This window comes from Lactuca serriola, chromosome 5 (genome assembly GCF_051521515.1).
Source record: "Lactuca serriola cultivar US96UC23 chromosome 5, Lser_US96UC23_V15, whole genome shotgun sequence".
Taxonomy (NCBI): Eukaryota; Viridiplantae; Streptophyta; class Magnoliopsida; order Asterales; family Asteraceae; genus Lactuca; species Lactuca serriola.
The window spans coordinates 261,928,916-261,950,390 of NC_136412.1; positions in this window are offsets into that span (position 1 = coordinate 261,928,916).

Here is a 21,475-nt window from a genome sequence, read left to right on the forward strand (position 1 = left end):
TATGTATAGGGTCGTTCTTAGTGAAAGACATTTCAGCTACAGTGTTATTTGATTCGGTGGCAACACGATTGTTTGTCTCTCGCGCTTAGCAAGAGGTTTAGCAAAGCTCCTGGGGAGCTGGATTGTCCACTCGAGGTGGAGATAGCCGATGATAGGACCGTCAGGGTTGCGAGGGTGCATAAGGCATGCTCGTTGTAGTTATTCGATGAGTAGTTTTCGGTGGACCTAGTCCGTATTCCTTTGCGAGGGAACAAGATTGTAGTAGGCATGGATTGGCTGAGCCCCAATGGGACGGTGATTGATTGCGAGTTGCAGCTAGTGAGGGTTCGCACTCCCAGCGGAGGAGAGTTAGAGATTCATGGCAAGAGGCCATAGCGTGGACCGATTCTTTGTTTAGTAGCGACAGCGAAGCGCTACTTCCAGCAGGGTTGCGCAGGTTATGTCGCATATGTGATGGATACCCGGGATAAGTGTACGATGACAGTAGATGATGTAGCAGTGGTGCGAGAGTACCCGGACGTATTCCCATAGGAATTGCCTGGGATACCTCCAGAGAGACAAGTTGAGTTCATGATTGACCTGGTTCCTGGTGCGGCTCCGATAGCCAAGGCACCGTATCGGTTGGCTCCTCCAGAGATGCAGGAGTTGTCTACGCAGCTGCAGGAGCTACTAGACAAGGGTTTCATTAGACCAAGTAATTTGCCATGGGGAGCCCCGATTTTGTTTCTGAAGATGAAGGATGGGTCGCACCGTATGTGCATAGACTACCGGTAGTGAACAAGGTAATGGTGAAGAACCGTTACCTACTCCCGAGGATAGATGACTTGTTCGATCAGCTTCAGGGAGCATCTTGGTTTTCCAAGAGTGATCTATGCTCCGGTTATCATCAGATGCGGGTCAGCGGTGAGGATGTTCAGAAGACAGCTTTTAGGACCCGTTATGGTCATTATGAATTTCTGGTGATTCCGTTTGGGCTCACCAACGCTCTAGCCGCGTTCATGGACCTCATGAACCGCGTGTGCAGGCGATCTTGGATCGGTATGTGATTGTATTCATCGATGACATCTTGGTTTATTCCAAGACTCAGGAGCAGCACGGGGAGCACCTGAGGGAGGTGCTAGAGGTCTTGAATAGGGAGAAACTTTTTGCGAAATTCTCCAAGTGCGAGTTCTGGTTGCGCGAGGTGCAGTTCCTTGGCCACCTCGTCAACCAGACAGGTGTACTGGTAGATCCGGCCAAGATAGAGGCCGTAATGCAATGGGAGGTCCCGAAGTCTCCATCAGAGATTCAGAGCTTCCTAGGTTTGGCAGGGTACTACAGGAGATTCATTCAGGATTTCTCTAATATAGTAGTTCCACTCACCCAACTAACCAAGAAGTCGATGGTGTTTCGTTGGGGGCTTGAGCAGCAGGCAGCATTTGACACCCTCAGACAAAAATTGTGCGAGGCATCGATTCTTACCCTGCCAAAGGGAGTGGATGATTTTGTAGTCTACTGTGATGCCTCAATCATAGGTATGGGGGCAGTGTTGATGCAGCGGGGGCATGTGATAGCTTATGCCTCCAGACAGTTGAAGCCTCACGAGGCTAACTATCCGACACATGATTTGGAGTTAGGGGCAGTGGTGTTTGCCCTCAAGATTTGGAGACAGTACCTCTATGGGGTCCGTTGCACCATTTACACGGATCACAAGAGTCTGAGGTACCTCATGGACCAGCCGAGGCAGCGTCGGTGGTTAGATGTGGTGAAGGATTACGACTGTGATATCCTTTATCACCCGGGGAAGGCCAACGTAGTGGCTAACGCCCTGAGCCGCAAGGCGGAAATGGCCCCGATTAGGGATGTATGCCTAAGGATGATAGTGATTACTCCATTGTTGGAGCAGATCAGGGAGGCATAGGTCGAGGGCCTCAAGGAGGAGAGGTAGAAGTGTGAGAGAATCGTGGGCCGAGTAGCTTCCTTTGATTATGACAGTCGGGGATTGTTGACCCTTCATGGTAGGGTTTGGGAACCGTACTGGGGCGGAGTACGACAAGTGTTGATGAACGAGGCTCATAAGTCTCGATTTTCCATCCACCCAGGGGCAACGAAGATTTACAGAGATCTTCGACCCGACTATTAGTGGCCCTGCATGAAGTGGGATTTCGTCTGGTATGTGGAGAGATGCCTGAACTGCAGGAAGGTCAAGGCAGGGCACCAGAGACCCCACGGCAAGATGCAGCCATTAGATATTCCCATATGGAAATGGGAGGACATTACCATGGATTTTTTCACCAAGCTTCCCAGGACCGCTCGGGGAGTGGATTCGATTTGTGTCATAGTAGACCGGCTGACCAAGAGCGCGCATTTTATACCAATCTAGGAGAGCATATCGGCTGAGAAGCTAGCATACATCTATGTGCACGAGGTAGTAGCACGGCACAGAGTGCCTGTTTCAGTAGTGTCAGACCGATACGTCCGTTTTACTTCCAGATTTTGGAAGTGGTTTCATGACGAGATGGGGACTCGTCTTCATTTTAGCACCGCCTTCCGCCCCCTGATGGACAGGCAGAGCGAGAGGACGATTCAGACTCTCGACGACATGCTCTGGGCATGTGTTCTAGACTTCCGTGGTAGTCGGGATACGTAACTTCCACTAGCAGAATTTTCGTATAACAACAGTTACCACGCTAGCATTAACCATCCTCCTTTCGAGATGTTATACGGAAGGAAGTGCATGACCCCGATTTATTGGGACGAGGTCGGTCAGCGAGTCATTGGAGCATTGAAGTGGTGCTCAAGACCACAGAGTTGATCCAGCAGGTGCGTAGCAGACTGCAGACTATGCGGAGTAGGCAGAAGAGTTACGCCGACAGGAGGCGTTCGAACTTAGAGTTTCAGGTGGGCGATATGGTCCTCCTGAAGGTATCACCATGGAAGGGTGTTATCAGGTTTCAAAAGAGGGGCAAGCTAGGTCCCAGGTTCATTGGCCCTTTTAGGGTTTTGGCCCGGGTGGGTCAGGTTACTTGTCGGTTGGATCTTTCGGCAAAGCTTAGCCAGATCCACAACACTTTCCATGTTTCTCAGTTATGAAAGTGTTTGGTGGATGAGTCAGCAGTTGTACCCTTGGAGGATATTCGGGTTGATAGCATCCTGAATTATATCGAGAGACCAGTTGCGATCTTAGATCGGAAGATGAAGACCTTGAGGAACAAGGTGGTTTAGCTAGTGAAGGTGCAGTGGCAGCACTGAAACGGTTCAGAGTGGACGTGGTAGTCCAAGGGGGAGATGAGGGAGCATTACCAGAGTTATTTTCAGCAGCAGTAGCAGCAGACTTCGAGGACGAAATCTAAGATAAGTGGGGGACAATTGTGACGCCCCATTTCTGGTATGTAATTCAAATAAAGTATTTTCATTTCCGAAGGGGTACTCGACGAGTCTGTATCCCGACTCGTCGAGTAGAGACGGGACGATCACGCGAAACTGTCGACTGAACAGATAACCCGGATCTCAATCCGATAAAGGGCCAACGAGTTGGATGAACAACTCGGCGAGTCATATGAAGATAGTCGTGGACTCGACGAGTTGGATGAACAACTCGGCGAGTCCATTGAAGATTGCCTTAGACTCGACAAGTTGTTCATACAACTCGGCGAGTCGGATGAGTTTTCCTGAGAAAAGTAGTGTTTGAGTGAAATAGCTTCATTCCTTCTTAGTTACACGTAAATTTAGCAACTTTACGTGTTCAGAAGGTTCCAGGGGCTCAGATCTACAAGTTAGATGCTCTGGAATGGTTTGGAATTCAATTGTATGGGATCTGCACGACCGGACTCGGCGAGTTGTTCTTCGGACTCGACGAGTCGAGTCGCGAGTCCCCGTTTTTCTTCGACCTCTGAGTTCATGGTGAGTCAATGAGTGGGAAAGGGACTCGGTGAGTTAAATTCAGAGTTAGTAAAGGAGAGACTCGGCGAGTCTGCGCCCTGACCAGGGAGTTGGCTTTGACCAGGGTTAAAATAGTCATCTTACCCTGAGGGTATTTGCAAGTAGCTAATCTAGTGTTTTTGGGATTTGTAGCCGGAAAGTTCTGGAGCAACGGTCAACCACTTTTAGAGTTAGCATCTCAGCAGCCAGCATTACGAGGTGAGTTTTCTTTCCAGTAGGAACGGGTCTGCGGCCACAATGTCGGCCCGTTTAGTTAGCAAAAGTTCCGAACCTCGGTCCGATGCAGTAGTTAGAATGCTTGATGTCTTTGTGATTCAAGCATTTATTTGTGTTGTGTGTTCCGGACTTCAGTCCGATGTAGTATGCAGTATATGTGTTCATGCTAGTTGAGATGTTTATGCTATGTTATGCTCAGGAAGTTCCGGACTTTGGTCCGATGCAGTCAGTTCTTGACTTCGGTCCGATGCAGTTAGTTCCAGACTTCGGTCCGGTGCAGTTTCCAGACTTCGGTCTAATGCAGAGGGCAACGTCCTGGTTAGTTTCTGGACTTCGGTCCGATGCAGTTCCGGACTTCGGTCCGATGCAGAGGGCAAGGCCTTGGTTAGTTCCGGACTTTGGTCTGATGCAGTTTCCGGACTTCGGTCGGATGCAGTGGGCAAGGCCCGGTATGTGATATATATATATATATATATATATATATATATATATATATATATATATATATATATATATATATATATATATATATATGTTATTGTATAGTATGTGGTAGTTTGGGGGAGCTCACCAAGCTTTGTGCTTACAGTTTCAGTTTTGGTTTCAGTTACTTCCGCAAGCAAAGGGAAGAGCTCGGGATGATGGCATTGTGTAGCACCTGGTTCCTGGTACATATGACCTATCTAAGTAAGTTACATTTTCAGCCTTGAACTCGGCGAGTTGTAGTCCCGACTCGCCGAGTAGAGCCGGGATATTGAGCACGCTTAAGTTAGCGACTCGGCGAGTCCCCGCTGTATGGATGAAACCCTAATTTCAAGGGTTTGCACCCTATTTAAAGCAACCTTGTGCGCCCCAAGCCTGACTCCTTCACCCTCAGAGCTCCTTATATCGACCTAACCCCTTTTCTTGTGAGATTGAAGTGTTTTGGTGTGATTTCTTTAAGATTTTGAGAGAAGAAGGAGAGTAGATCAAGAGGAGAAGAAGGAGGCCCGATATCTTGGTGATATTTCAGAGATTCATTGTGGTATAACTCATTTTCCTTCTGTTTTTATGCTTAAAGTCCCTTAGGGAACCATTAAAGTCCTTCTTGAACCATTTCCAAGCTTGGTTGTGGATTAGGGGCTGTAATGAGCTGATTAACCTCTAGATCTAGGCAGGGTTGAGCTCCAGAAGCTCAGATCCATGGCCTTTATGGGAGTAAAGTGCTTGAATGTCCTAGATCTACCATTTTAGCCTTTATTAAGCCTTAAATCCCCATCCTATGCATGTATACACGTAAAGTTGGAAACTTTACGTGTAAAACCTACCCTAAGAGCCCAGATCTATGTATAGTATGAGCTGGATTCAAACAGAATCGAGTATATAGTAATTGCATGTGAACGACTCGGCGAGTCATTCATTGGACTCGGCGAGTCGATCCGTGAGTCCCCGAGCTTTCCCCTTTTTCGTGTTTGCTGAGTGGAGTTCTGAGTCGCGGGTGGACTCAGTGAGTCGGAAACCAGACCCATCCATGGAGGGACTCGGCGAGTCAATGCCCTGACTCGGCGAGTCCAAGGCAATCTTCTTAACTCAAGAACAGACTCGGCGAGTTGTTAATACAGCTCGACGAGTCTCAGTATAGAGTGCTCATCGGATGAAGATGAACTCGGCGAGTAGGATGAAGGACTTGTGGTTATCAGTTGAAAGGAGAACTCGTCGAGTCAATGCCTAACTCGACGAGTAGAGTCGGATTGAGGACAGTCGAATGGGTAGGGACTCGACGAGTTGGCAAGCCAACTCGGCGAGTCGGGCCAACTGGAAGTTGACTTTGACTTGTACTTTGACCTGGTCAAGGGTAAAATGGTCATTTTACCCTAAGTACAGCTAGCAGTATTTGACTGAATGTTTTGTGGGAACTATAGCCGGAGGACTTTCAGACCAGCAGCAGCAGCAGTAGACAGTCAGTTCCCGCTCGAATCAGCAGCTACTTTGAGGTGAGTTACCTTCCAGTAGCGGTGGGTCTATGGCCACAATGTCGGCCCACCAGTAGGAGTTGTATGTTAGATGATTGTCTTTGTGATATCATCTAGGTTTGCTACTACCTGATATGTTATATGTGATAGTAGTAGAGTTCGGTTGTTAGGACCGAAGGGTAGGTCAGACTCCCCAGATATGTCTGACAGTATGTGATGATATGTTTATATGCTGGCATGATATGTTATATGTGATAGTGGTAGTAGGAGGGGAATAGTCCCCAAGTTCAGTTGTTAGGACCGAAGGGTAGTTCGGACACCCCAGATATGTCTGATAGTATGTTTATCTTATGATATATGTGATAGTAGCAGTAGGGGTGAAATAGTCCCTGAGGATCGATTGTTAGGACCGATGGGTAGTCAGCACCCCAGAATGGCTTGACACAGGTAGGACGGCACCCCAGAATGGCCGCACGGGTAGTCAGCACCCCTAGAATGGCCGCACCAGGTAGTCAGGCACCCCAGAATAGCCTAGCAGTATGTATGTTATGTGATCGTATGGTATGTGGTACGATGGGGGAACTCACTAAGTTTCGTGCTTACAGTTTTTATAGTTTTGGTTTCAGGTACCTCTTCGTCGAAGGGGAAGGAGCTGGCGCGGTAGCGGCACATCATACACGCACACTGTTTTTCCACATTCATGGGATTGTTCTGGGATTCATACTCTGATATTTTGATAGTTCACATGTTTTGGTTTTCAGACATAGTATATGTTTATGAAATGGTTTGATCGGACAATGTTTATTTGCAAATGATTTTACTAAATATTAATTGAAAAATGAAATTTTTGGACGTGAAAAATGGGTCGTTACAAGTTGGTATCAGAGCCTTGGTTTGAGGGATTCGGACACACCTTCGGGGGGTGTTTGAACTCAAATTGAGGGATTGAAAGATTTTGAAAAAGAAAAAGTTTTCTAAAAGGTTAAAGAGTTTTAAGAAGGAACAAAGTGTGTGATTTGCGCGACCGGCCGAGCTCAAGTAAGTATTCCCCAAAGTACCCATACAAGCTTATGTTATGTTTATCAGTTTCAGTAGAACAGCATGCTAGAATAGGACTAAGGATCTAGGAGTGATGCCTTATGTGCATGTTTTATGTGCTTCAGTGTATAAAAAAAATTGCATGCTAGAATTGAGTAGACAGCAGTAGGATAGCCTGTTTAGCTTATGCCTGATAGTATGAGTTTAGCACTGTATGCTAGTTCAGTTCCTCTCTATGGGAGCGGATTTGCTTGAGATTGTTTCCTTTTGTCTGAATGCTGCTTTCCTTGTGCTTCGTGGGACTCTGAGTGATGGGAGTTAGCCATTAGGTGAATACGTCAAGTCACATGTGATCTGGGCCGAATAATCTTAGAGTGCTGGATTTGGCCCCATTGCACAGCTCTTGTTTGAGTCTAACCGTTGTAGGGACGAGTCTGTTACTCGAAGGATTATCTGAACCTCATCACATGTGATGGTATTCAGGTAATGGCTAATTGGAATTACAAGAAGGCCTTCAGCAGCTAAGGATCGGGTAGGGTGGAGTCAGAGATTTCCCTAGGGAAAGCCTAGGATGAGTATAGCAGTGATCAGCAGTAGTGAAAGGGATCTGGTGGAGTCGAGGCAGTCCTTGAAGAAGGTACGGATAGATGTGGAAGGTAGTATGGGCCCGTACTACTGAAAGCAGAGGATCCGTACCCGAATCAAGGAAGGCCAAGATAAGACCAGGGAACTTGTATTAGATGTGATCCCTCAAGAAGTGTCAGTATCGCTAACGGTTGTTATTTATGTATTCCAGAATGGTGGTACTACGCTCAAGGCCAGCAGTTGGCAGTTCAGGAGAGGGATCGGGTTCGGGATCAGGTTCCGAGCCAGTAGATGAGAGGCTACGCAAGTTCATCGCGTCAGAGATCACCAGGGGGATCCTTGAGTCGACCCCCATTATCTTCAGGTCAATCAAGGAAGGGATAGTCGAGTTGATGGAGGATCGCCTCATGGCATTCAAGAGTGACATGGCATTTGGCCAGTCGGGATCTCGCACACTGTCCTTTAAGGACTTCAAGGGCAGTGGTGCACCGGATTTTCACGGGGCGAAAGGCCCCATAGCTGCCAGGCGATAGATTGCAGATATTGAGTCTGCACAGTTGACTAGCTTCTGCCCTGAGGGGTCGAAGGTGAGGTTTGCAGCAGGGTGTTTACGAGATCGAGCTAGGGATTGGTGGGAGTCTGTTGGTGACTCATTGGGAGCCTCAGCTGTCGAGGCTATGACCTGGTCGTACTTCGTGACCAGGTTCAGGGCAGAGTTTGTGCCGGCTGTCGAGCTTCAGCAGATCGCCAGAGAGTTCTTAGATATGAGACAGACGACGGAGACTGTGGTGGAGATCACCGCCAAGTTCCGGGAGAGGGCATTATTGGTGCCCCAGTATGCGGGTGATGAGGATATGAGGAGGACCCGCTACCATGACATGCTCCGAGCTGATATTCAGGAGCATGTCAGTTTTTCAGCTTGCCCCACCTTGGACTCTATGATTTCCAAGGCGAGGGAGATGGAGATAGATCTAGAGCACATCCGGAAGAAGAAGACAGAGGAGGGACAAACAGGAGGGGCTTCGGGGAAGAAGCCCAAGGGATCAGATGGTAGGCCGAAAGGCCAGTCAGGACCGAGCCGCTGCCGGAAATGCGGCAGGCCTCATGAGGGGGCATGTAGACTGGGATCGTCGGGCTGCTATAAGTGTGGCAAGACGGGGCATTTCAACAGGGATTGTACCGCCCCTGCATCTGTGATACAGACGTCTGAGTTGATGTGTTTCCACTACAACCAGAGGGGCCACAAGAAGGCCAATTGCCCCCAGTTGACAGCAGCAACGCCAGTGAAGGCGCCAACTCCAGCGACCCTACGGATCACTGATGGCCGGCAGGGCAAGGCAGAGGCTCTAGTGATGAGGAGTCGGACATTTCAGCTGACTACCGAGGAGGCACGCGCCGCACCCGATGTGGTGACGGGTATGATTCTTTCCCTCTATTTTATTTATAAGATGTTATGTTATTGAAATGTGCTCTGTGTATATGCGTTAGGATCGTTCCATGTGAACGGTATCCCTGTTCAAGTGTTGTTAGACTCGGGTGCCACCCGATTGTTTGTTTCTCTTGCGCTTAGCAAGAAGTTTACTGAGTCTTCAGGCATGTTGGATTGCCCTTTAGAGGTAGAGATTGTCGATGATCGATCGATGCGGGCATCAGCAGTGTTCAGAGATTGTGTTCTGAGGTTATTCGAGGAGCGCTACTTGGTGGATTTGGCTCCCATTCCGTTACGTAGGAACTAGGTGATTATAGGCATGGATTGGTTGAGTCCTAATGGGGCGGTGATAGATTGCGCACAACAGCTAGTGCGGATCAGGACCCCAGGTGGAGGAGAGATGGTGATCCATGGCGAGAGGCCACAGCGTGGACCCACAGTATGTTCAGCAGCGAGGGCTAGGAGCTACCTTCAACAGGGTTGCGCGGGATATGTCGCGTATGTTATGGATACCCGAAAGGCGGGTAGAGCGACGGTGGGCGAGGTGCCTGTAGTTCAAGAGTTTGCGGACGTATTCCCCGAGGAGCTGCCTGGGATACCTCCGGAGCGTCAGGTGGAGTTCAGGATCGACCTAGTCCCTAGTGCGGCTCCGATAGCAAAGGCACCCTATTGGTTGGCTCCTCCCGAGATGCAGGAGTTGTCTACGCAGCTGCAGGAGCTGCTAGACAAGGGATTTATTAGACAGAGCAGTTCACCCTGGGGAGCCCCGATTCTGTTTGTAAAGAAGAAGGACGGGTCACATCGGATGTGTATAGATTATCGGGAGCTGAATAAGGTAACGGTGAAGAACCGTTACCCACTCCCGAGGATTGATGATCTCTTTGACCAGCTTCAGGGAGCATCTTGGTTCTCCAAGATTGATTTGCGTTCAGGATATCATCAAATGAGGGTCAGGGAGGAGGATGCGCAGAAGACTGCGTTTCGGACGTGCTATGGCCACTACGAGTTTGTGGTGATGCCCTTCGGGCTCACCAATGCCCCTGCCGCGTTCATGGATCTCATGAACCGCGTGTGTAGACCGATGTTAGACCAGTCAGTAATAGTGTTTATTGATGATATCTTGGTTTATTCCAAGACACAAGAGGAGCATGAGGAGCACCTGCGGGAGGTGCTGGAGACCTTGAGGGGGGAGAGCTTGTACGCGAAGTTCTCCAAATGTGAGTTTTGGTTGCGCGAGGTGCAGTTTCTTGGGCACCTCGTAAACCAGAACGGGATTTCAGTAGACCCGGCCAAGGTGGAGGCCGTGATGAGATGGGAGATTCCGAAGTCTCCATCCGAGATTCAGAGTTTCCTAGGAATAGCGGGCTACTATCGGAGATTCATTCAGGACTTTTCCAAGATATTCGTACCCCTGACACGGTTGACTAAGAAAGCCGTGGTCTTTCGATGGGGGCCTGAGCAGCAGGCAGTGTTCGAGATTCTGAGCCAGAGATTGTGCGAGGCGCCAATCTTAGCCCTGCCCGAGGGCACGGAGGACTTCGTGGTATACTGTGACGCGTCCATTTCGGGGTTGGGCATGGTACTGATGCAAAGAGGGCATTTCATTGCCTACACTTCGAGGCGAACTACCCGACGCATGATTTAGATTTGGGGGTGGTGGTCTTTGCCCTCAAGATTTGGCGACATTACCTCTATGGGGTTCGGTGTACCATTTACACGGATCACAAGAGTTTGAGGTACCTCATGGATCAGCCGAATTTGAACATGAGACAGCGTTGGTGGTTGGACGGGGTGAAGGATTATGATTGCGAGATCCTTTATCACCCGGGAAAGGCCAATGTGGTGGCCGATGCACTTAGTCGTAAGGTGGAGCCGATCAGGGATGTGTGTATGAGGATGACGGTGGTGACTCCACTATTAGAGCAGATTCGGGAAACTCAGCAGGAGGCTATGAAGGAGGAGCATCAGAAGAGCGAGCGGATAGTGGGTCAAGTCACCTCCTTCGATTATGATCGCCGAGGATTATTGACACTACACCGTAGGGTGTGGGTGTCGTATCACGGAGGCGTGCACCAGATCTTGATGGAGGAGGTGCACAAATCCCGATTCTCCATTCATCCAGGGGCGACAAAGATGTATAGGGATCTTCGTCTAGACTATTGGTGGCCCTGCATGAAGCGGGATGTGGCCAGGTACGTCGATCGGTGCTTGACCTGCAAAAAGGTCAAGGCCGAGCATCATAGGCAGCACGGCAAGATGCAGCCGTTGGACATCCCGTTGTGGAAATGGGAAGATATTACGATGGATTTTATCACAAAGCTTCCCAAGACTGCGCGAGGAGTAGATTCGATATGGGTCATCATGGATCGATTGACCAAGAGCGCCCATTTCATTCCGATCCAGGAGAGTATCTCGGCCGAAAAGTTGGCCGATATCTATATCAGGGAGATAGTGACGCGGCACGGGGTGCCGGTGTCAGTGATATCAGACAGAGATGTGCGTTTCACTTCCAGGTTTTGGAAGAAGTTCCACGATGAGTTGGGCACTCGTCTGCATTTTAGCACCGCCTTTCACCCGCAGACGGATGGTCAGAGCGAGCGGACCATCCAGACTCTGGAGGACATGTTGAGGGTGTGCGTGCTAGACTTTAGTGGTAGCTGGGATACCTATCTTCCCTTGGCTGAGTTCTTGTACAACAACAGCTACCATGCGAGTATTGACCATCCTCCATTCGAGATATTGTACGGACAGAGGTGCAGGACCCCGATATGTTGGGGTGAAGTTGGCCAGAAGGTCATGGGGAGCACAGAGGTGGTGCTCAAGACGACCGAGAGGATTCAGCAGGTTCGGAGCAGGCTTCAGTCTACGCAGAATCGGCAGAAAAGTTACGCTGACAAGCACCGATCAGACCTGGAGTTCCAGGTCGGGGATATGGTTCTCCTGAAAGTGTCGCCTTGGAGGGGCATCATTCGATTCAGGAAACGGGGCAATTTGAGATACATTGGACCGTTCAGGATTGTAGCCCGGGTAGGCAAGGTGGCATATAGGTTGGATCTGCCATCCGAACTCGGTCAGATCCACAGCACCTTCCATGTCTCCCAATTGCGGAAGTGCCTAGTGGATGACTCGACGGTGGTGCCGTTAGAAGATATTTAGGATGATGACAACCTGAATTACATTGAGCGCCCAGTCGCAATCCTTGACCGGAAGTCAAAGGATCTGAGGAACAATAGGGTGGAATTAGTGAAGGTGCAATGGCGGCACCGGAAGGGTTCGGAGTGGACTTAGGAGCCGGTGGAAGAAATGATAGAACATTACCTCGAGCTGTTCTAGGATCGAGCAGCAGACTTCGAGGACGAAGTCTAAAATAAGTGGGGGAGATTTGTAGCACCTGGTTCCTGGTGCGTATGACCTATCTAAGTAAGTTACATTTTCAGCCTTGGACTCGGCGAGTTGTAGGCCCGACTCGCCGAGTAGAGCCGGGATATTGAGCACACTTAAGTTGGCGACTCGGCGAGTCCCCGCTATCTGGATGAAACCCTAATTTTAAGGGTTTACACCTTATTTAAAGCAACCTTGTGCGCCCTAAGCCCGACTCCTTCACCCTTAGAGCTCCTTATATCGACATAACCCCTTTTCTTGTGTGATTGAAGTGTTTTGGTGTGATTTCTTGAAGATTTTGAGAGAAGAAGGAGAGTAGATCAAGAGGAGAAGAAGGAGGCCCGATATCTTGGTGATATTTCAGAGATTCATTGTGGTATAACTCAGTTTCCTTTTGTTTTTATGCTTAAAGTCCCTTAGGGCGCCATTAAAGTCCTTCTTGAACCATTTCCAAGCTTGGTTGTGGATTAGGGGTTGTAATGAACTGATTAACCTCTAGATCTAGGCAGGGTTGAGCTCCAAAAGCTCAGATCCATGGCCTTTATGGGAGTAAAGTGCTTGAATGTCCTAGATCTAGCATTTTAGCCTTTATTAAGCCTTAAATCCCCATCCTATGCATGTATACACGTAAAGTTGGAAACTTTACGTGTAAAACCTACCCTAAGAGCCCAGATCTATGTATAGTATGAGCTAGATTCAAGTAGAATCGAGTATATAGTAATTGCATGTGAACGACTCGGCGATTCGTTCATCGGTCTCGGTGAGTCGAGCCGCAAGTCCCCGAGTTTTCCCCTTTTTCGTGTTTGCTGAGTGGAGTTGTGAGTCGCGGGTGGACTCAGTGAGTCGGAAACCAAACCCATCCATGGAGGGACTCGGCGAGTCCAAGGCAATCTTCTTAACTCAAGAACAGACTCGACGAGTCTCAGCATAGAGTGTTCATCCGATGAAGATGAACTCAGCGAGTGGTTCATGCAACTCGGCGAGTAGGATGAAGGACTTGTGGTCATCAGTTGAAAGGAGAACTCGTCGAGTCAATGCCTAACTCGACGAGTAGAGTCGGATTGAGGACAATCGAATGGGTAGGGACTCGACGAGTTGGCAAGCCAACTCGGCGAGTCGGGCCAACTGGAAGTTGACTTTGACTTGTACTTTGACCTGGTCAAGGGTAAAATGGTCATTTTACCCTAAGTACAGCTAGCAGTATTTGACTGAATGTTTTGTGGGAACTATAGCCGGAGGACTTTTGGAACAGCAGCAGTAGCAGTAGACAGTCAGTTCCCGCTCGAATCAGCAGCTACTTTGAGGTGAGTTACCTTCCAGTAGCGGTGGGTCTATGGCCACAATGTCGGCCCACCAGTAGGAGTTGTATGTTAGATGATTGTCTTTGTGATATCATCTAGGTTTGCTACTACCTGATATGTTATATGTGATAGTAGTAGAGTTCGGTTGTTAGGACCGAAGGGTAGGTCAGACTCCCCAGATATGTCTGACAGTATACGATGATATGTTTATATGCTAGCATCATATGTTATATGTGATAGTGGTAGTAGGAGGGGAATAGTCCCCAAGTTCGGTTGTTAGGACCGAAGGGTAGTTCGGACACCCCAGATATGTCCGATAGTATGTTTATCTTATGATATATGTGATAGTAGCAGTAGGGGTGAAATAGTCCCCGAGGATCGATTGTTAGGACCGATGGGTAGTCAGCACCCCAGAATGGCTTGACACGGGTAGGACGGCACCCCAGAATGGCCGCACGGGTAGTCGGCACCCCCAGAATGGTCGCACCAGGTAGTCAGGCACCCCAGAATAGTCTGGCAGTATGTATGTTATATGATCGTATGGTATGTGGTACGATGGGGGAACTCACTAAGTTTCGTGCTTACAGTTTACAATTTTGGTTTCAGGTACCTCTTCGTCGAAGGGGAAGGAGCTGGCGCGGTAGCGGCACATCATACACGCACACTGTTTTTCCGCATTCATGGGATTGTTCTGGGATTCATACTCTGATATTTTGATAGTTCACATGTTTTGGTTTTCAGATATAGTATATGTTTATGAAATGGTTTGATCGGACAATGTTTATTTGCAAATGATTTTACTAAATATTAATTGAAAAATGAAATTTTTGGACGTGAAAAATGTGTCGTTACACATTGCATACACCACAGTTTCAGCTTTTGTCCTGGGAGTTTATTTCAGATACTATGTTGTGTTGATACAGTTCTTTTGTCATGACACATCTATTATAACTTTTGGGATTTATAACGTACGATTTCATGATATATTATAAATGGTTGATATCCTTAGTATTATTTAAACAAAAAATTTTGGGTCGTATTTTGGGTCGTTTCATTCATGGTTTCTAGGAAATAAGGAATGGGTTTTATCATGGGTGTAAGATCAGTACTCGTCAGGTTTATGGGAATATTGAAACTCGAGTTGGTGAAAATTTTTCATGATCGATAGGTATATAGGATTGTTCCGAACGCAATTGTAGGATGAGTATCTACCAACTCGTGTCTTCAAGAAGGCAAGTGTGGTACTCGCATCAGGAGCTTTTGGTAAAAGATCTCATGGAAACTAGTTATCCCTATCTGGGAAAATGAAGTCAGGGATCAGGAGCGCTTGTGTCGCTCAGGAGGGATGTCAGTTGATAGGGCAAGAGCAGAAGAGAATCTTCACTCCAAAGTGTGGGTAACGAATTAATCGTGTGGGTTTGTTCGGATACTTGGATTGTCTAGAGAATTTAAATGGACTTTGATAGAGATATATAGAGTTCATTGATTTATCGATAAGTGGATAGATGGATTAGTGATACATCCGTTCCGGTCAAGGGTTATAGTTCTATGGCACGGGATGAAGTGGCTTAAGGATTTGGAGTTGTTTTATGGAAGGTATTTGGGATTATTGAGCTCTTTGAGATTTTAGGAAGTGTTATTTTGGTTTTGGAATGTGTTTGATCGCTGAGGTTGTCTAGTAATGGAATGCTAGTTCTTGTATTCCCTGGTTGTTGACAAGTTTGAATTGTAAGGTTGTGAGATGGATTGGGAATCCATCAACTTTTAGTAGATTAGGAGAGCACAATTGAATCTAAGTGGGGGAAAATCGTTTGGTCTAAAGGTTGCACCACAATAATGGATATTCAGGTTTCATTGTGCATCAGTAGTGATGCATGGTTGGTGTGTGGATGGATTTAGGTTAAGGGTTGTGTTAGAGCCTCTCTTCATGTTCTTGTATGATGAAGGCTTTGGGGTTTGAAGCATAACCTGAACATTTTATATGGTTATAGTCAGATGAGGGTTCAACTCACAATGGTTATGGTTGGTATAATAGATGGACGGTAAGACTATGGGTGGGTCCATGGTCGTATGGAAGTGTTGTAAGACTACGGGGTAGCTGTAGCATTCACCAGGTGGATAGGCAGTTGTGTAAGTGTTGTAAGTCTGCGGCGGGATCGTATCATTCACTAGTATGAGACAGGCCATTGTGTCACTGGCTGGTTGGACTACGGAAAGATCATCACATGTCTGGGTCGAGGTGGATAGTATTAATGGAGGACCACTCCTTGAATAGTATGAGGATTGTTGGATTTGAGGAAATGTGGGGCCCGTTCGATTGTGTAGTGTGGGTGAGATCCAGTGGGGTTGGTTTGAGCAAGGTATTGGGTTGTATCTAGAGTGATATAACTCTACGGTCATTGGTTGGCATCCGTGTAGTGGTTAGACTTGATTAGCTCTTATTAGTTGGACTATTAATCGGAGTCTAATGGAGGGACTAGGTGTGAGTCTGTCAACCTCTATGGTGGGTTGAGGATTTTATATTTCAGTTTAGTGGAAGTTCACCTTAAAATCAGAGGATTTCAGATGGAATGAAAGTGTAAATCTTAGGATATCAGGATGGGAGTTATGTTCCCGGTTGATACAATGGGGTTGAGACTTGCGTTGGGAGTCACCCTTGATCTCAATTGAAGAATTCAATAGCGATGAATGGTAGGTTATGTTATCCTTTAGAAAAGATGTATAGATATTCCTGTGTCGTTTGCTCTAATTTCCTCAAATACTCATCACATGAGTTTGATCACATATCGAATGCTAGTTGACGAATTGTTGTTGTACATTTTTGAATTGGAGAGAAACCTTTATTGCCTCTTGCATCCTACTTCTATTGAAAATATTGAAATTGACTCTTCGTATCTTCAACAATGCATAGGAATAATTCTTTCTCATCCGGAATTGACGTTTGGATTTGTCAGCATAGGTTGCTTCATCGTTAAAGTAGTCATTCAAGATGGTTGTGATCGACCTTAGGATTTCTCCGTAAAGGAGGATTTCTAGTTTATGAACATAAACTTCCGACTTCATTTTGTTGTAGATCTAATGTTGTTTACATAACGTCCCCGATAAATGTCAATTCCCACAACGCTAACGTATCTGACGAAGTGGATGACAATGAATACATTTTAAATTTTATATATATATATATATATATATATATATATATATATATATAGAGAGAGAGAGAGAGAAAGAGAGAGAGATAGTTAGGTTCAAATGTTTCCAACAAGTATTGTGTACACATATGGACCAATCAGAATTTAGCACAAATTAAATTTTTTAATAAATCAATAAGGGTAAATTAGTAATGTTGCATGTATATTAAATAAATTCCAAAATTAAAATCAAATCAAATCCCTATAAAATTGCAATCAGTTTTTAAACCCTATAAAAACCATCGATCGTCGCCACTTCTTCCCCTGTGTCGCCAAAAACATTAACCAATTGCACACCCAAACTCAAATTGGGTTTTCACGCACAACAATCGATTTGTCTATATAATACAATAATCGCAGATGCAAGAACTCCTTTTCGCTTGCCCATAACCACATTCGTCGAGTAGTCATCCACTTCCCATCAAACTCATATCCGCCGCCTCCATCAAAAGGTACTGCCTCGAGGATTTTGATTCGACTACTGTGATCAATGATCATCTGCCACCGATTGTTGATGATGCTTCCCACATAAACGGTTTAAAATCGATAAATAGGAAAGAGGAAACAAAGGAAATTATTCTAGGAAGAAATGTGCACACTACTTGCCTCGAGGTAACAGAGTAAAAGGTAATGAAATCAATTTATTTGCTTTTCACTATTTAGAAATTAATAGCATTTTGGTAGACTAAAAGGTAATGCAATCAATTAATTTCTTGTTTATGATGCTAACTTAAGAAGGAAAAAAAAATGTTTTTATATGATTCTAACCGGATGTTTGTGTTATATTTTGTCTAGATGTTTTTTTTTGTTAGAATAGTGGATGTAAAGTGGTCAAATATGGTTATTGTAATTTAGTATTCTATAAGAATATGTAAATGGTTGTGTTGTTGTGGTCATGCACAATTGAATGTCTGTTAATAATGTTTTTGATATGTTAGAATGGTATCTCCTTAATGGTGTCTGTAAAGGTTTTAAAAATGGTTTTCAACTTTTCAATCTGTTAGAATGATTTCCGTAAAGGTTGTAAAGATAGTTTTTGTAGTAGGAAAATTAGTATTCTATTAGAATATTAAATTCATCCTATTAGAATGTATTGGTAATGTATATTAAGAATAATACATTAAGAATAAGTATTAGTCTGATAGAATGGTGTCTAAGTAATGGTCTAAAGTTTGATATTTGTTGTATGACTATGCAATTATGATAATCTAGTAGAATGAATGTATTTTTTTACATTCAACTAGAATGAACGTCACTTATTCTAACAGAATATGATTTCAGTAGCATCAATTTAACAAAATGAATTAATAATGTCTACTGCATTCTATCAGAACTTATAGTTTTTATTCTCTTAGAATACACTAAAAGTTTTAATCTTTGAAAGTTGATTATGTTTTATTTGTAGATTTAAGTTTTGAAGAGGTTGTCATTGATGTGGAAAAGAAGGAAAACATGGAGAACGAGAGTATTCTAGCAGAATGTATTATGCCAGAATGTAAAAGATGTTTATTAACAATAATATTCTTTCAGAATAGATTACTATTTTTGTTAGATTTTGATGGTTTTTTTCTTTATTTAAGCATTCTTAGTTTTAGTCTCTAAAAATAAATGTAATGCTTAAACCATTATTAGTCATATTTTTTTAGAATGAATGTAATAATTGTTTAGTCTTATTCTTTATGAATTAATATAATTAGTGATTCTTAAAGAATAAAATTTGTATTCTTTATAAAATGTTATTCTTGATAATATGTTGTATAAATCTTTAAGCATGTTAATTATAAAAAAATATATTAAATGAACCATATTCTGTAAGAATAAAATCGACAATATCTTTACTAGTTTATGTTTGACTCTGTCATTCTGACAAAATAAAATCGGTTAGTATTAGAAATTATAATATAATTAAATTTGAATTAATTTAAAATTTTCAGATTAAAAAAAAATAATTATCCCTTAAAATCCGCAAATTTCCTTTTTTTAATATAGATTAATTAACCAAAACACCATTCTGCTGAAATTTGTGTGATTATATGGTACATGTTACCCTATTGTAATATCATAGACCCTCAGATCATGACCAATGGTTTTTTTCATCTATTGGTCCAGAATTGTGCTTATGGGCACACAATAGATGTAAGAAACAAAATAACCTAGTCATATATATATATATATATATATATATATATATATATATATATATATATATATATAAGGTGTTTGGTATTTGTTATGTGGTTGGAAATATAAATTATGTGTATTTATAATAGAGATTTTTTTTAATTTGAAAAGTTGTTAAGAAATCGTCACAAACAAAGGGGTACAGCCAAAGTCTTCAAGCGTGGTGACCCTCACTATATTACCACATAATAGGCGGTTTAGTGGTCACTGAACTACTGCGGTGACTCGTCACCCATCATGGTGTACGGTTATCCCACTCTGATCGATCTTAACTGGCTTTTGTAACCATGAATACATAGTTAGTTTGGGAAAGGCAATTTGGAGACTCTTTATGTCATTGCAATCATAATATGATAAATATCCCTATAAAATCCCAAAGCTTAGAAGGACATAGGCATCGATGAAGACAAAGAAGATTAGTTAAGGAAAATGCAAGGATATCAAAAACAAAATAATTGCATTAATCGTTAATCTTATTAACCCCTATAATAAGGCTAATGTGTATGGTCAAACTCAATCTACTCAAAAAGTGACGTCACATCAGCGTCACATCACCTCCACTACAAACTCACTAACCCTTGGAAATGGTTACCACTCCACATCATTTTTTTCTTTTTTTCTTTTTTTACATTAGAATAAATTAAAAACTTATTATAAAACATAAATCTTAATTAAAAACATCTTACATTAAATTAAAAAACGAAAATGTAATATCTAAATTACTTTAAAAAAACATAAACATTTAAATCCTAAATTACTAAAAAAACATACAAAATATTACTCATCTTCCGGGTCACCACCGACCCGGTTTTCGTTATCTGTGTCCTCATCCTCGTTGTCGTCATTGTCATCGTGTTGTTGGAATTGCATTTGCCATAAATGCTCAGTCAAATAATAACGTAGATTGTGATGTGTTTCACTATTTTGTATTTCCAAATAGTTATATCCTCTTCTTCTATTACCATGTTATGTAATATAACACAAGCACTCAACACCTTCATCAATTTTTCCTTGTCCCATGACCGTTTCGGATGTTTGATAATATGTCACTTTTGTTTGAGGACCCCAAACGCCCGTTCCCCATCCTTCCTTGTCGATTCTTGTGCTAACTTGAACAATTTTCGTTTTTCATCGGCCGGAAATGAGTACGACTTGACAAACATAGCGTACTCTAGATATATCATATCCCCAAAGTAATACCCATAATTATATTGATGTTTATTCACAACGGCATAGTTGGTGCTTTACCCTGCAAAATATCGTTAAATATCGGAGATGCTCCAAGAACATTCAACAGTGGCGGAGCCAGGACCAAAGTAAAGGGGTATCCCAATTTTTTTTTAGGGTAACCTAATTTTTTTCCCGGGACTTGGGTTTCGGTTTTAAACCCAAATCTTAATCGAATACTTAGCTAACCTCAAGTCTTGTTATATAAACATGAAGTTGAAGTATATTTTGATACTTGAATCGATGTGGGACTCAAAGTAGATATCAAATAAAGCATAAGCATAACAGGTTTATATAATAGAAAAAAATGGCTGAGTTTATATGTGTTTAGCGATGTGGGATATAATAGCTGGGAAAATAAAACAAAAATAAACAAAGAATATATAAGAAGCAAGAATAGAACTCAAAACATTTGCTTGAATAAGCCAACGCCTTAACCAACAGACCAATTATTTGTTTGTGTTTATAAGTGGAGGGATGCATATATATACATTATACCGATTTTTTTGAGGGATGCGTAAATAAAAATTACACTCCCGAAAGAAATTGAGGGGTATCCCGGGCTACCCCGGGATCCCCTTGGATCCGCCCCTGACATTCAGGTCGTTGTTTGACCCCGTCATACCAAAGAATGCATGCCAAAACCATAGGTCATGTGAAACAACGACCTCTAGTATAATAGTCGACACACCATGATCACCTCGTGTGAATTGACCTCGCCATATGTTAGGACAATTGGCCCACTCCTAATGCGTACAATCAATGTTGCCAAGCATTCATGGAAAGCCATGTTCAGCTTCATGTGCGACATACAACTGTTTGATATCATTTCTAGTAGGATGTCGCAAGTATATGTCACCATAAAGCTCTATAACATACTCACAAAAAAGATAAGCACATTCTCGACCAGTCCTCTCAGACATTTTCAAATACTCATCTGACGCGTCTGTAGTTATGTCGTATGACAATTGCCTAAGAGTTGTTGTGCATTTTTGTATTGTGCTAAAACCACGTTTACCTCTAGCATCTCATCTCAATTGGAAAAAGTCATAA